This window comes from Enhydra lutris, unplaced genomic scaffold (genome assembly GCF_002288905.1).
Source record: "Enhydra lutris kenyoni isolate GAN:26980312 unplaced genomic scaffold, ASM228890v2 scaffoldscaffold19, whole genome shotgun sequence".
Lineage (NCBI taxonomy): Eukaryota > Metazoa > Chordata > Mammalia > Carnivora > Mustelidae > Enhydra > Enhydra lutris.
Genome location: NW_019154103.1, coordinates 10,470,633 through 10,486,970, shown reverse-complemented (window position 1 = coordinate 10,486,970; position 16,338 = coordinate 10,470,633).

The following is a 16,338-nucleotide window of genomic DNA, read 5'->3' as shown; positions in this document are numbered from 1 at the left end:
TGGAAAGACCACATGAAGTGGCTATATGGACAGAATCTCTATAACAACATGGAGCTACTAGGCATACTGTTCCATTATTCTGGCTAACCTCATCCTCAACCAACCCATTAGATGCAGCTACATGAGGAAGTAATACTAAGAGAAAATCCACCCGGCTGTGTTCAGTCCAGACTTTAGAATCATAAACAAAATGGTTTTGTTTAAAACTCTTAAGTGATTTGTCATGCAACGTGGATAAGTAAAGTAATAAGATATCTTATATCTGAACAGTTCTGATATTAGATATACAACAAAAATGGATCTATAGATCATGAAAATAAATGTGTTAGAATATTTCTGACACCATTATTTATATTAGACAAAACCCAGAAAACACACATGAGTCAGCAATAGAAAATATAAAAATATTGGTATATTTGGAACACTATATTGTAATGTAAAATGAACAATGGCATTTCAAATATTTGAATGAATTTCACAAACATAGGCTCTGCATCTGAAGCCAGACACAAGAGTACTGAATGAATCCCTTTATAGAAAGAAAAAAATGCAAACAAATCTAAGCCATCCTGTTAGAAGCTAACCAACGGTTATCCTGGGAAAGAGAGTTTAATGAATAGACAGAAGCAAGACAGTGTGTTCTGAGGTATTGATACAATGTTTATTCTTGTTCTTTTGTTCTTGTACTATTTATATTCTTATTCTGAGTGAAAAGAGGAGTGTGTTTCAGTTGAGACAATTTATTGAGCTGTACAGTTAGGTGCATTTTAATGGAACAAAAAGTTGAAAAACTTAGATGCAAAGTGACAAGAAGAACAAAATCATTCTTGAGGAAGGTGAGAATATGGACACTATCAAATATGAAGACTTATATAACTCAAATAATTAAAGTATACTATCAGTGAAACAGAAGATAAGCAAGGAAACAGAAGAGAATCAGTAAATAGACTCACGCATGTACATTGATATATGACCAAAATCACATTATAATACCAGGGACAAGGCCTGATCCTCTCAATAATGGTGCTGTTTCAGTTGACTCTCTATTGGAACTATCACAACCTAACTCTTTATAACCTTATATTAAATCATTTCAAAATTTATTATAGATCAAAATGAAAAAGTCTAAATATTAAAAATATTGAGCATATTTTTCTTATTTGGGAACCAGGGATATTTTAAACAGGACACAAAATGGAATAAACAAAAAAAGTATAATTTAATAAGTTGAACTGCATTGAAATTAAGAACATCTGTTTATTAAAAGAGACTGTTAAGAAAAGGAAAGGGACAAAATGGGAAAAGATAATTGCAGTGTATATAATTGATAAATGGCTTATACCTAGGATGTAATAAAAACAAATAAACTTTTATGAATCAGTAAAAAAATAAAGGGAACCAATACGTGAAGAGGCATGCTATTTAAGTTGTAAGGTGGTATATGAGAGTGGTCTATCTCATCAGTCATCAGAGAATACAAATTAAACCCAACATATACGTATACATACCTGCTAGAATAACTAAAATTAAAGAGATCGACAATTATTAAAATTAGCATGTTTGTTTTCTCTCCCCTCCTCCCTTTCTCTCCTTCTCTCTGTCCTCCTTTGGCGTTAGTAATATAATTTTAGAAAAAATTATATTAAAAACATGCATATGAGTGAGCACATACCTGTGGCATAGTAAGCATTGTTTTGTGTTTTTCTTTTTCTATGTTATTTGCTGGGGAAACAGTCATAAAATAGTCAAAAAAGTCAAAAAAACAGCTAAAAATAAAAATGGTAAGCTAATTGAACTGAAATGGAAAAGAATTTAAAAAAATGTTACAAATAATGTGGATCATTTGGAAAGCTTGTGTTTACTTTTTTAAAGAAAAGAAGGAAATTAAGACGTGTTTTACTTAGATTTTAGTTTGTTCAAGTTTTAAGGATCTTGGGATCATTTGTTAATGAATTATAGAGGCCTTACTCATTTTGCAGTCAGCCAGAGAGCCATTTAGTTTTATGGTTTTCTCCCTCAAAAGCTCACAGGGCACCTTATAATTCAATTATATTATAAGAACCCCTAAGAATTTTAATTACATAAGGCAGTTGAGTTTAATTCTTGAATTTCTGTGAGATATACTTGAATAAACATACATTGAAGTTTTGAGTCCTACTTTCCCCTTGAACAAAAGAAGACATATAAATGGCACTGCCTTAGTTATTAATGAAAGTAAGCTGGTTTATTCTCAGTCCAGGTTTTCTAAAGGACCTTTCTCTCAACTGACCCCACCAAAGATAATTTGGCAATCCCGTTAGACACAGTATCATCTGTAATATGCTAAGGAAGGGAAGAAGAGCTGAGAAGCCCTCAGGGAAATTTCCAATTACTTCCATAACTTTTCCCATCCTTATCCCTTCCTTAACTAGGGCTATGCCATTGACTGACTCTACAAAATCCAATAAAGAGTATTAGCCAAATAAATAGGTGACAAAAAGTCCAGTGTTATTAGGAGAATTGTGTTCCCATGTATTCTGTTCCCTTTTATATAAAGAACTGAATCTACTACACAGACTGAATTCAAGCCAAACCAATAAATAAGTAAACAAATATGGATTTAAATGATTTTTTTCCTAGTTTGCTTGATAGAGCACTAGTCCTAAGTGATGCTGTCAGAATAAAGCCTAAATAAATTTAGGAAAAACTCTGTTCCATTCATATATATTTCACGGTCTTATAATAAAAATTACTGTATTATGAGTTCTGAGAACTACTGTAATGGTGAAGTCTGTTTAGCTCTTTTAACACATTATCTCTTTCAACTGTTGGCCAGAGAGCTTTATTCTCCTAGTGCTTGCTATCTGCTTTGATAGTGCTACTCTTCTTTGATGTAAACAATAAATATATTTCTGAAAATTGTATGCCAAGCTAAATTTTTTATTTAACTCCTCTTCTAGGTGAAATTGTAAATATATAGTTTCAGTAATCTCTAAATACATGCTTGATACCTTTAGAATTTGGCCTATTGTTTTCTTGTACCAGAGAACATCTTTACTATAAAATGTTTATCAACAGGGGCACCTGGGTGGCCCAGTGGTTAAAGCCTCTGCCTTCGGCTCCGGTCATGATCTCAGGGTCCTGGGATCGAGCCCCGAATCGGGCTATCTGCTCAGTGGGGAGTCTGCTTCCCCTTCTCTCTCTGCCTGCCTCTCTGCCTACTTGTGATCTCTGTTTGTCAAATAAAATCTTTAAAAGAAATGTTTTTCAACAACTGATAATTTAATAATTGATATCTGAAGTGACACATTTCTTTCAAACACATATTTGTAGTAATTTGTCAAAGACATTTCAGGAATATTGTAAATTAGTTCTTGATTGCCTGCATTAACTGGTTTAGTCATTCAGTACATATAGTTAGCCACTGTGGCAGACACGGAAATGAAATAATACTAAATATAATAATGATTTATAATTAACAGTTATTAAGTACTTTCTGTTTATTTCACATATGTTATCTCAGTTCATCCCAAATAGTGCCCTATGAGGTAGAACTATTGTTGTTCCCATTTTCTAATATTAAAAAAAAAAACCCTAATTTAAAGACTTATAAATTTGCCCAATATCACATCAGTATTAAATTACATAGCTGAGATTTGACTCTTGGCAGTCTTGTCCTAGATTCTGTCCTCTGTACTATGTAATTGTACTATGCAATGGAATGAGTAATACAGAGATGAATAAGATGGGCTTCCCTTTGGAAGTTTAAAGTCCGCTGAAAGAATGGTGCCTACAGGGGCACCTGGGTGGCTCAGTGGATTAAGCCACTGCCTTCGGCTCAGGTCATGACCTCAGTGTCCTGGGATCGAGCCCCGCATCGGGCTCTCTGCTCGGCAGGGAGCCTGCTTCCCCTTCTCTCTCTACCTTACTCTCTGCCTACTTGTGATCTCTTTCTCTGTCAAATAAATAAATAAAATCTTTGAAAAAAAAAAAAAAGAATGGTGCCTACAAACGTATGAGAAAACAAGTGGACAATGACAATAAAAGTGAAATGAGAGAAATACAAAGAAGTGAACATATAAGTCAAAGGAAAAAGTGAGAAGTTCATTGTTAGATATGTCTCGCTACAATGGCAGGGGTCATCTGGGTGGAAATAATAAAAAATTTTTATTTGCAACAATTTTTATTTGCAACAAGAGTTGCAAAAAGAAGTTAGCATGAAAACAGAATTAGGAAGTTGTCAGGGGGCACGCCTGGGTGGCTCAGTCAGTTGAGCATCCAGCTCTTGATTTCGACTCATGTCCTGATCTCATGGGTAGTGGGATTGAGTTGAGCCCGTATTGGGCTTTGTGCTCACTGCAGACCCTGCTAGAGACTCTCTCCGTCTGCCCTCCCCCTACCTGTGCACAAGTTCCCTCTCTAAAATAAATAAATTAATTAAATCTTAAAAAAAAAAAAAAAAAAAGGAAAGAAAAAAGGAGGGTAGCACCTGGGTGGCTCAGTTGTTAAGTGTCTGTCTTAGGCTCGAGTCATGATCCCAGGGCTGGGATTGAGCCCCACATCGGGCTCCCTGTTCATTGGGAAGACTACTTCTCCCTCTCTCACTCCCCCTGCTTGTGTGTCCTCTCTTGCTGTGTCTCTCTGTCAAATAAATACATAAAATCTTTAAAAAGTAATAAAATGAAATAAAAATTTAAAAAAAAGTCAGGATATAAGTTGAAATCAAAGGAATCAAGTAAAGCAAGAAGATAATATGAATCAGGATAAATCCTGGTTAATATTAGCAATTAGCCTGTGATATTAAGGAGTAGTGGATATTTTTCTTGCTAATGTTCTCAATGAACAGGAAACATTAATCCATTTATGCTACTCATTTCATAATATGGTTAAATTATATGGGGAGCAATATAAATCATAAAATAAGTGTATTTTTTAAGATTCTGTAATGAATCTGGCATGCATTTTTATTTAATTCATTTTGACAAATGTAACTGTAAAAGAAAGGAGTAGAATTTCTTATCAATGTAAGACTATTTATAATTAGATCCTCTTTGTTAAGAATCAGAATAGGCACAATGAAGTTGTCATCTGTGAGTGGCCAGGGAGTAACTTCCAGAATGAAGAGAATTACATTTTCTGGGCTCAAAACACTAATACAGTTTCTATATAAAAAATTTTTATTGCACTACAGGGTAGTTTCATGAGCAATGGTAATGAAAGTCACATTTTACCATAAAAGGCAATATAAATTCAAACTTTTTTTTTTAACATTATCTATTAACTTAACAAAAATAAAAAAAAGTTTTAAAAAATTAGCAAGCGTTTGAAGATAAAGATATGCTTTGGAAGCTAATTTTATTATTGCTCAAGTTCTGAGTTAAGCTTTTTCTCTATTCTTACTCCTAACTACATCTACAAACTGGCATTTGTACTTTTAAGTGTGCTTATATGTATTGGGGGGGCTGTGTATGTGTAACACTCATCTGGCAATTTTTTTTCAGTATATAGCCTCCTAGATCTAGACCGTGTAGTTATTTTTTAATGTCTTTGAGTAAGTGACCTTTCCATTTTCTGAAATATAATATTGCCTATTCAATTCCAGTTCTTCAGATTTTCTCTAAATTGTGTACTTCCTACTCTGAAAAATGTTAATGTAAATATTTATTGAAAGCTCTGTCTGTAATTAATTGGGCAAAGCAACACTTCCAGTGTACTTTTTTTTATTGTTTCAGGGATAACTCTACCATCCTCCACACACCAATTTAATTATTGAATGCTAACTTACCCTGCCTTTCATGGGTATTATTTCATTTCCAGTATTTATAGAGTATTACTTAATTGTTGAGTTTTAAAATAGCATCCCAGCTGTTTTTCTGTATTGCTGATTCTAAGCATCTATTTTGCACTATCCTCATCTTATTGTCCATTGTGTTGCTACTTGCCTCATCTATTTATAGAATGCTCTGCTTTGTTTACATTTGAACTTTTTTCCATCTTAGCCAAATGCAAATCAAATCTAGTGAACTATACCAAATAGGAATATTCATGACAAAAATAATGTTCTAAAGCATGGTTGTACTAATAGTAGTAGTTCTTTGGACAGCTCTGTGGGGTGTGTTACTCTAAATTCATGGTGCAGATAAGGATATGACATTCTTCTTAGGTAGTGCCTGAGAGAACTGTGAGCTTATGTGAAGAAAAAATTTTTAAAAAGATGCCTTGATGAAAATAAAAAGAAGGTGAGAATAAAAAGAACATAGAATTACTATGTTACTATAGTAATACAGTATTTCACCTTTTCCTCTAATTCACTGAAAATTAGTATTTCACCTAAGTTCAGTCTATTTCATCTTTTCCTCTAATACACTGAAAATTAGTATTTAGAAAAGAAAACAAGGAGCAAATAGATAAGGCAAATTGTCACTGGGAGGTATTTTTATTCAATGAAGATAAATCTTAACACTTTGAGAGTGAAAAAAAGAAAATAAGATTACTTCCCATAGAAATAGAATATTAGTAGAAGGTATGTACTCAGCAGTTTGTGATTCCTAAATTTCTAATGTCTATAAGCAATCTATTTCACAGTAAATACTGAATGATTCAAGTTAAAAACTTCTCTTTTGGAAACACAGTCTTTTAGAGAGCTAGCTAGTAAATTAGCTTGTTCAACTATATATAAGTGAAAAAACTGAGGCACATAGAGATAAATGGATAGATCAGTGCTATATGACAACAGCCAGTTTCATAACGCTCAGATCAGGGAAGTTTTTGGTATGCTGGGCTTTTGCCTGTTTGTTTTTCCAAGGCCCTGGGCCTACATAACCCAACAATTAGATTTTTAAAACTGTTAAACTGAAGAGTAGATTCCACTGGATTGGGGAATTCATCATTCCACTAAAGTGATGGGAAAGAAAGATTTCCTTTTCCCCAGCATATGAGATGGATTGGAGAGGATAGTGGGAAAGGGAGGAGCTGTTTTAGCGTTAAACTGGATTCATTCTCCACTGAAGACCTAAGAAACGCAAGGGAATTTGCTGCACTGAATTCAGCACAAAATTTGGTAAGAGAAGAACCCTGCAGGACCCTGATTTTTTTGAAAACTTTCAAACATCAGCATGACTTCTGCTTCATAGAATCTGTAGATATTGAGCAGCTTTTTGAAAATTCGTTTGTTTGTTTTTTAAAGATCATGCTTGTTATAAACCTGTGAGAGACTTTATTTCACAAAAGGTAGGTCTCTTACTGGGCAAAGAAAGACATCTTGCTGTGTGAGCCTCCTTATAGCAGCATTTCAATTTTGAAGCAATCTGTGAGCTATGTTATTGTAGGATTTCCTTATTTCTCACAAATTACCTAGTTTAAACCAGTCAGTAACACAGAATAATTCAGTTGGCATAGAGGAATGAAATATAAATACATACTTTTATGCATTATAGAAAGTAGTCATGTTTATTTTCAATGAGATTACAGATAATATCTTGTGTAAAAGATTGCTGAAGTCTGAGAAACCTACATTGACAGACCTTTATTTATTTTTGGAATAAAACTTGTCAAGCTTTAACAGTCTTCTATGAACTGAATTAATTTTTTATACTATAGTACCATTTTTTGCCAAAGCAATTGCTTGACATTACAAAAGACTTGTTTATTTACAGAAATGGTTTTGTATGGGAAAAATGAGATTATCCTATCTTTTCTGAGAATATGTGAGGTTTCTGCATTTTTTCAAACAACATCCACCACAGTTTAGGAATTTAATATGATTATAGCTATATTTCTTAATAATCAACAAATGCTCTTTACCGGAGAAATAACTCCTCATTTCATTGCATAGGTATGGAATAACATAATCTGCAACTTGGAATTTAAGGATAAAAGTAATAGTACTTACTTTCGGCAAGTACTGTTGAATACTGAGGGAACTGATGGCCTAGTTACCATAGAGAAATGAAATTACATGTGTACATTGATTAATACTAATATAAAAATATTCTGGTGATTTTCAATAACCAACTAGATTTAAGATAAAGCAATAAATTATACAACTCATCTTCTTAATTATTTGTATTGATAGAGTGTAATTTGTTTTAGAATTTTCAAAGCAATCGACTCTATATAATTATTGTCAGTGGAGGTTCCGGTTCAGAGTTCCATTGCTCTGCAAATGCCTTGTTTGTAGAATTCAAAGACCAATTTCAGTCCATTTCTTTTTCCAGGAGTCTATTTCTTTTCCAGTCTTTTCCTTAAGATTCCCAGAAGTACCTGGATTCTTAAGGAGGAGATGGGTAGAAAACAGATGTCTGTGTGTTCTAGAAGACTTGTTCACTGGATAATAGCCAATGACTATAGTTAGGCCTGTCTACAAAGGATAAGATTCCATACAGTGGACAGTGCTCTAAAAAATTTAAATATGGTCTCAACAGCTTAACCTGACCTGGGTCTTCTGATTTGTGTGTAGAGAGAATGACCTATATGGTGAGTTTCTGCTCATAGGTGCATATGATAATGGTTCTCCACAGAATGGTGCTACTCTTTTCTGGGCCCTGAACTTTGGCAGTTTATAGTTGACTCTGTGGGGAAATAGAGGAAAATCACATGCCTTGAGAACATCAGCTAGTAAGTCAGCATTGACTTTATAAGTATAGTGTGCTGACCTGCACACTTTATTTAAAAATTATACAAAAAGATAATATAAAAGGTGAACAATTCCTTCTCCACCACAGAAACAGTTCCCTTATGATAACTATTAAGACCTGAATCACAATACGTAGGCCATAATAGTACAAAGATGATTGATATTTGTGAAAAGAAATTTAAGCCAATTAACGGTGATCCCTCTTTACTAGCTTTAAAAAACTTTTTGGTTCTACTTGAATAGGTTCTAATTTTATACAGACTTTATTTGCTTAGTTAATTACTTTTGCTTCTAAAGTTATTTCTCTAAAGAAATTACTAGCAGTTTGGAAAGCATGCTGTTCAGGATTGTTTTGACATATGTGAGTAGAAAAAAATGATGCTGAAAATATCAAACAAATCCTTTGGTTTGGAACATTCATCCTTAAACATCTGTTAATACAATTGGTATTGCAACAGAATGCAAACCAATTCCTTACTTTTGAACCCATCTAGGTCTGAAACGTATAAGATTTATAATGAGTTATAGCCCACTTCAAACAAATAAACCTCACTTCTCAAAATCACATGCCAGATTTATGATTTCAAAAGCATGCTGTTTGTTTTATACTCTAATTCAGCATTATAGTCTTGCATTCTGACCACCTCAAATGACAGCTTTTAAGAATCCTAAGTACTATCATTCCTTACACATTCCTAAAGAACCATTATCTCAGTTGAGCTCTTTGGAAAAGAACTACAATATATTTACTGACTTCTAACTCTTACAAGTTGTGTTTTTGTCCTACTTAAGCTGCAGACTTAATGTTCTCTTTTACTTTTTCTTTTTTCACTTAGGGTTTTAGAAAATATACTTTCTTTTTGCTGAAAAAATATACAGTGTAAATTTACATCCAAGTTTTTTTTTGTTTTTGTTGTTGTTGTTTTTTAATCTCCTCTAGAGCTATACCAAAACCAGAAGCATGAGCTTTGGATTTGTTCATGACCCCAGCATGACATGACAGGTATGTTCAGGGCCGGGGGTGCTGTGAAACTGATAGGCAGGACTGGAATGACAGTATCTTCCCTGTTGTAGTCACAGGGCAGCTGCCAAGAACACAGTATTTAAATGTATTGAGTTAGCCTCTGATAGACCCTAAAGGGCTACCAGTTCTGAAAGTTTCTGGAAGCATTTTATTGTATGATTTCATTATGTTGCCAAAAGCAGAAAGCATGTACTATGATTTAAATAGTGATAATAGATGTCCTTGAGTTTCATTAAAAGACTGTCATAACATATTAATAGAGCAGCAGTACACCCAAAAGGGCACTTATGTCAAATTCCCAGTTAATATACCTGTCTAGTTAATTTAAAGGGATTTTGCTTTATTAGTAATGTCATAAAGCCACCAGTGATAATTAAATAAAATATTTAATAATCTACCATACTATTTACAATCTCAACATTTAGATATATTCCATGTTTCTATTTTTCAATTGTGAATTTAACAAGTTCTTTTAAAGTAACCTAATAAACACTAAAGTCATTCAAATCACAAGAAATAAATTAAAAGTAATTTAAATCACATGAAATTCAATATCTATTATATTCAATAATATATACTTGTAATCTCTGAAACATTCTACATTGTTTTGTTTTTAGTTTATTTAGTGCATGAACGCATTGTTTTACAGTGACATATATATTAACAATTTAGAATGCATAGTTAGAATTTGTCACAGTACTTCTGTCTCATATTTTGTGTTAATTTGTTTATCTTTGCTCTTTTGAAACAAAAGTCCATGAGAGCAAATATGTGGTTATTCATTGTTGAGTTCAGTGTCATTTCCAAGCTTGGTAGACTATCTGAAATATAACCAATGAATGTTCAATAAAAATCTTAATAAATGTAATATTTATTGTACTCCTATGCTATTAGACACTTAGTAATTTATAAATAGGAACTTGGTTGTTTCTAAAGTGTTAATTTTTCAAATAATTGTTTTCATAGAATATATTGAATTATACAGAATATATGTAATTTTTTTCAAATATTAACATTTTTCAGTAACATAAAACATATTTTCATATCTAATGAAGTATACCTTTATGCTCAGAAATTGTCAAACATTTCCTTAACTTCATTCATTTAATCTTTCTAATTTTACTGGCTTTTGCAATACTTCCTAAAATTGTTCAAATTTAAGTTTTTCTTAATTTCTGAACACAAAAACACATATTGTTTCATTTCATGTTATTAATGTATGGAGTACATATGTGCATATATATGTATATGCTTAGGCAATTTGCTTCTCATATTTGATAGAATTATATTAAATATCTGCTTCAACTTGTTTCTTATTGTTCATAAGTTATCATACTCACTGTATTAACATGACTTTTTTCATTCAATTTACTTAGTAAATCTGTAGATACATAATTTTCTTTAAAACATACCAATATTTATACGTTATATAGAAATTAAGGTATTAACAAAATAAAGTATTTAATCAACTTTGCCTGCAGGAACAAAGAAACTTGAATTGCAGTATTAAGTAATATTATTTGTAAATGTGATAAAGCTCATGTTCAGTGTTATAGAATATTATTTTGACTGCTTTTCCTAAGACTGTTAAAAAATTCACCCTGTTCCAGTCCTCTATTTATCCTTTTACCTACCACATAGTCACTATGTAAATTTCTATTTTTCTCAAAAGTGTTAGATTGTAAAGATAGTTATCTATCTTTCAGAAGAATTTGTTCACAAGAACATACAGCAACAATAGTATGTATGGAGAGCATATCATTTCCTAAAAGTTAATTATGTGAAATTTAAAATATATTGGGATTTTTATTTTTGCTGATTGACTAGGAATACAAGTATTTTTAAATTAGTGTTTGAATTTGTTTTTAAAACATATCTCTTTGTGATATGAGTAATTATAAAGATAGTAATATAATAAAATCAATCTTTTAATCCAAATTTTTAAAATAGCTACCATTTAAAAGAAGACATAAAGATCAGCATATATATCCACCATTTGTGTACTCAGTTACTTTTTTTGTACAAATTTAGTTTCAAGTTTATATTAGTACAAAGTTGTAACAGTTCTATTATTTTGTTTATCTAAGTAATAAGTTCTCATTTATGTATTTAAATTTTATATAATCTCTTAAATTAGTATGATTTTCTAGTCTTTCTTGTTAAGTGCCCAGTAGCCAAATATATTATTTAGATGTTTCACATCCCAGTGTGGTATATCATTTGAAATGATACAAATATTTTTCCACCAAATTGTCAAAAATCAAAGTATATAAATGATTTTATACATTGCAACATCCAGTTAAAATGACTAATTCTCACTTACGCTTTTGGTCTCCTTGTTCATTTAAGAAGAGGAGGATAACATCAAGTTCCTTCATTTGTGTAAAACATGTAGGGAACATTTGTTTCATATATTCCAAATGAGTGTGTTACCTGTTATATATCATAGGGGAAAATAATATTTCAATGCCTTGAATCACTGATGTAGGCAATCAGTCTGACTGATCATGTATCATTAAAACACATAAAGAGTTGTCTTAATGTGATCTAAGGACATTTTCTGGACTCAATGATGTCATCAGCAAAGAATTTAATTGCTACTTGGGCACCTGGATTATGAAATGTATTGTTTTATGCAACCCAATCCTAAAGGAGAGAACTATAAGCTTGACATAGCCTGTTATGGGCCCATAAAATCTTGGGATTTGGGGAGATATATTTGGTTGCCATTTCATATCATGGTTAGGTGTACAGAGTGCTGGAGCTGAAGAGTGTAAGTGGAGTGGAGAAGATAAAATTTGGCATAGAATAAGGTCTGATATATGGAAAAACAGAAGTATAGGGTTGTGGGGGAGGAGAACTGGAGAAGGATGATTAACTGCATTTAAGCAGGGCAAGATAGGCAAGGATTACAGGAACTCCAGAGACAGAGGATTTTCCTTGATGGGCTTGGGATGTGCAGAGGGAGGAAGGAAACAGAGTTGTGATTTTGGTGCTCATGAAAAAGAACATCAACTCATTTAAGGTGGAGAACAAAATTTGGAAAAGATCTGGATATTGATGATGTGGAGATGTTGAAATAACTAATGCTGAAAATTTACTACTTCTGATATTATTTTATATGAAATAACAGATTTCTTTCTTGTTTAAATTACTTTTAGTTCCATTTTCTGTGATGTGCAAACCCAAAGCAATTAACTGCAAGAAGTTTAGGTTTTACCTTTGTAAAGCAATAGGCACTTTCAGGAAAAACACCAAAGAGATTAAGTCTCTCGAATATATTTTATTCTTGCTTAATTATTCTTGAAAAGAGATAAGGTTCTTTTATAGGAGAAAAAAAACCATGGATTATTTCAGCATATGTCTGTGCATTTATAGGCATACAAAAATATCATCTACTCAAAAAGATAAAACTTAAAATATTGGGCAGCCAATAAAAAATTATCAGGCATGCAAAAAAGCAGTAATATATAACCCATTAATAATGAAAAAATCAATCAAGCAAAATTGACCCACAGATGTGATAGATTATAGAATTAGAAAATAAGAGTATAAAAGATGTATAATAACTATAGCCATATGTCCAAGAAAGTAGAGAAAAGAATTAACCTGTAGGATAGAGACATGAAAGATATAAAAATGATCCAAACTGAACTTCTAGAGATTGAAATTGCAGTGACTGAAATGAAAAATACACTAGATGGGATTAACAGATTAAACACTGCAGAATGAAAGGTTAGTGAATTTGGAGACTAATAGTTACACAAAATAAAGCACATAGGGAAAAAAAATGAATAAAGCATTAATGAACTGGGAGATAAAGTCAGATGCCATTGGAATTCTGAAGGAAAAAAGAAAAGGGGAGGTGCATAGATAAAACGTTGAAGAAATAGGACCTAATATTTTTTTTTCAAATTTGATGAACATTGTGAATGTATATGCCCGAGAAGGTAAACAAGCCCAAGCACAAGAAGCATAAAGAAAACCACACCAAAGCACATCACACTGAGATTGTTCAACAACAGTAAAAAGTAGAAAATTGTAAATGCATCCAGAGAAAAAGACATGTTATATAGAGAAAAAGAAGAATGAGAGCACATCACTCAGTAGAAACAACACAAGCAAAAACACAGTGAAAAATAATTTTGAAGTAGTAAAGGAAAAAAAATCTTTCTGCTTAGCTTTATTCAGAAAAGAATATATTTCAAAAATGAAAGTGAAATATATTTTTCAGACACACAGAGTTAAAAGAATATATCACCCCAGCAAAACTGCACTACAGTGAATGTTAGAAGAAGTTCTTCAAGTAGAAGGAACATGGTACCAGATAGAAATCTGGTTTGAAACTAAAGAATGATGAACACCAAAAATAACTTCATGGATAAGTGCAAAGATTTTTTGAATTATCATTCAAACCTCTTTAAATGATAATTAACTGTCTAAAACAGGAACAACGAAACTGTACCATGGGGGATTGTGTAGAGATAAAATGTGTGACAGCAATAGCACACAGTTCAGAAAGGAAGAAGTCTACAATATACTGTTAATAATGCTCTTTCTTCAAATGTTGTATTATTTCTTAATAAATAGAACTTGAAATGATATTTATTGATTAATGGTGATAAATGAAAAATGCACACTGTAAACCCTAAATTAAACCTTAAATACCAAAATGATTTGTAATCTGTTATTATATTAGTTTTTGCTTGCTGCGTAACAAATTACCCCAAATCTAGTATCTTTAAATAATATGTACCTATTATCTAACTCTATAATCAAACTTCCTTGGGTTAGGAGTCAGGCATGTTTTTCCTGGGTCCTCTATACAGAGTTCCACAAAGCTGTATTCAAGGTGTAATCCAGGACTAGATTCTCATCTGAGGCCCAAGGTCCTCTTTGAAGACCATGTGGTGGTTATAAGAATTAATTTCCTTGCAACTGTAAAACTCATGGCAAGTTGCTTTTTCAAAGCTAGCAGGAGAACTTTTCTCTGACCTCTAGACCATCTTTTAAAAAGAGTCCGTTTGCTCAGGAAGAGTTCCCTTTGATTAACTCAGTCAGCTGTTTAGCAGAACTTTAACTACAAAGGTAGAGTTCTTTCACATGTTCCTTATAATGTATTATAATCATAGGAGTAACATATTCACAAGTCTGGTGTACACTAAAGGGGTGGAAGGAGAAGGAGTGTCATATAAGAGCATAGTTTATTGGGTGTCATCTAAGATTTGTGCCTACCACAGATAATAAGCTACTGAAAGAAATAAAGTAGAAACATAAAAATACTCAATTAATATAAAAGAAGGAGAAAAGGTGATAAGAAAAAAGGGACAAATGAAAAACACCAAGACAGTAAATTTAAACCCAATCATATAAGTAATCACGTTTAAGTGTAAATAAGCAGCAATTATCAGAGTGTTTATAAAAGCAAGACCCAATTATATGCTGCCTACCATAAAAACACTTTAAATATAAATATAGAAATAGAATAGGGATAAAAGCAATGAAAAATATACCATGCTGATTCTAATGACAAGTAGGAGTGGCTATATTAATATCAGGCAAATTAATTTTCATAGTAAAAAATACCATCATGGAATGATTTTTAATGACAAACTTGCCAGTTCTTCAGTATAACAGAAGAATGCCAAATATGTTTCTGTGTCATAGCACATTTACAATATACTAATAAATATAGCAATATCGGATAAACCTGTAAAGAGAAATAAACTAATTATATCTGAGCCAGGGATTTCAACATATCTCTCATACTGAGGTTATAGAAAACTTGGATAAAACAAATACTTTGATTTAACTGATATTTATACAACAGTACACTCAATAGCAACACAATATATATTCTTTGGAAAGCATATAGAACATTTTCCAAGGTAGAACAATATTCTGGAATATAAAGCAATTTAGGAGAATTCAAGTCATTCATACATAATGTAACCTGAGTGCAATGAAGTTAAATTGGAAATTAGTAATGCAGAAATATCTGAAAAATGCCAAAATATTTGAGAAGTAGAAACACTCCAAATAACTCTTGTATTAAAAGAAATCAAAAGAAAAATTAGAAATAGATAAAATTGAAAGCATATAAAAACAAAATAATTTGAAACTATGGAATTTAGCTAAAGCAGTACTTAAAATTTAAGCATATAACACTAAGGACATGTAATAGGAAAAAAGAAAGATTTCAAATAAATGATTTGAACTTCACTGCCCATTTTAAGAAACTAAGGGACAGGTTTTCCAGTTCAGTATGTAGTTGCTTCTTACAAGTAAATTCTTCTTACAAGTAAAATGTTCAACAAATTGAAAAGTGAACAAATCTTAGATTCTTAAGAGAAATGAAATCACAAGGAAGCCCCTGTTCCCCTATACTGGAGAAACAGACAAGTGAATACCTAGCATCACAACATTCTGGAGCAATAACATCTGCAGGAACCAGTGACCAGTGGGAAACCTGAACTGTAATCAACAATTGCTGGAGGCTCTGTGTGGGCATCTCTGAGAGTTAAAAAATTCCGGGGGGACCCAATCATGGAGGGGCCTCATGCTTTGTGAATTTTACCTCCAAGAGCTCAACCAGTTTGTCACAATAAATACTGGTATACCTCAGAGATATTGCTCTGCAGTTCAGCTGAAGACCACTGAAATGAAGTAAATACCACATAAAAACAAAGTCAAATGAGTT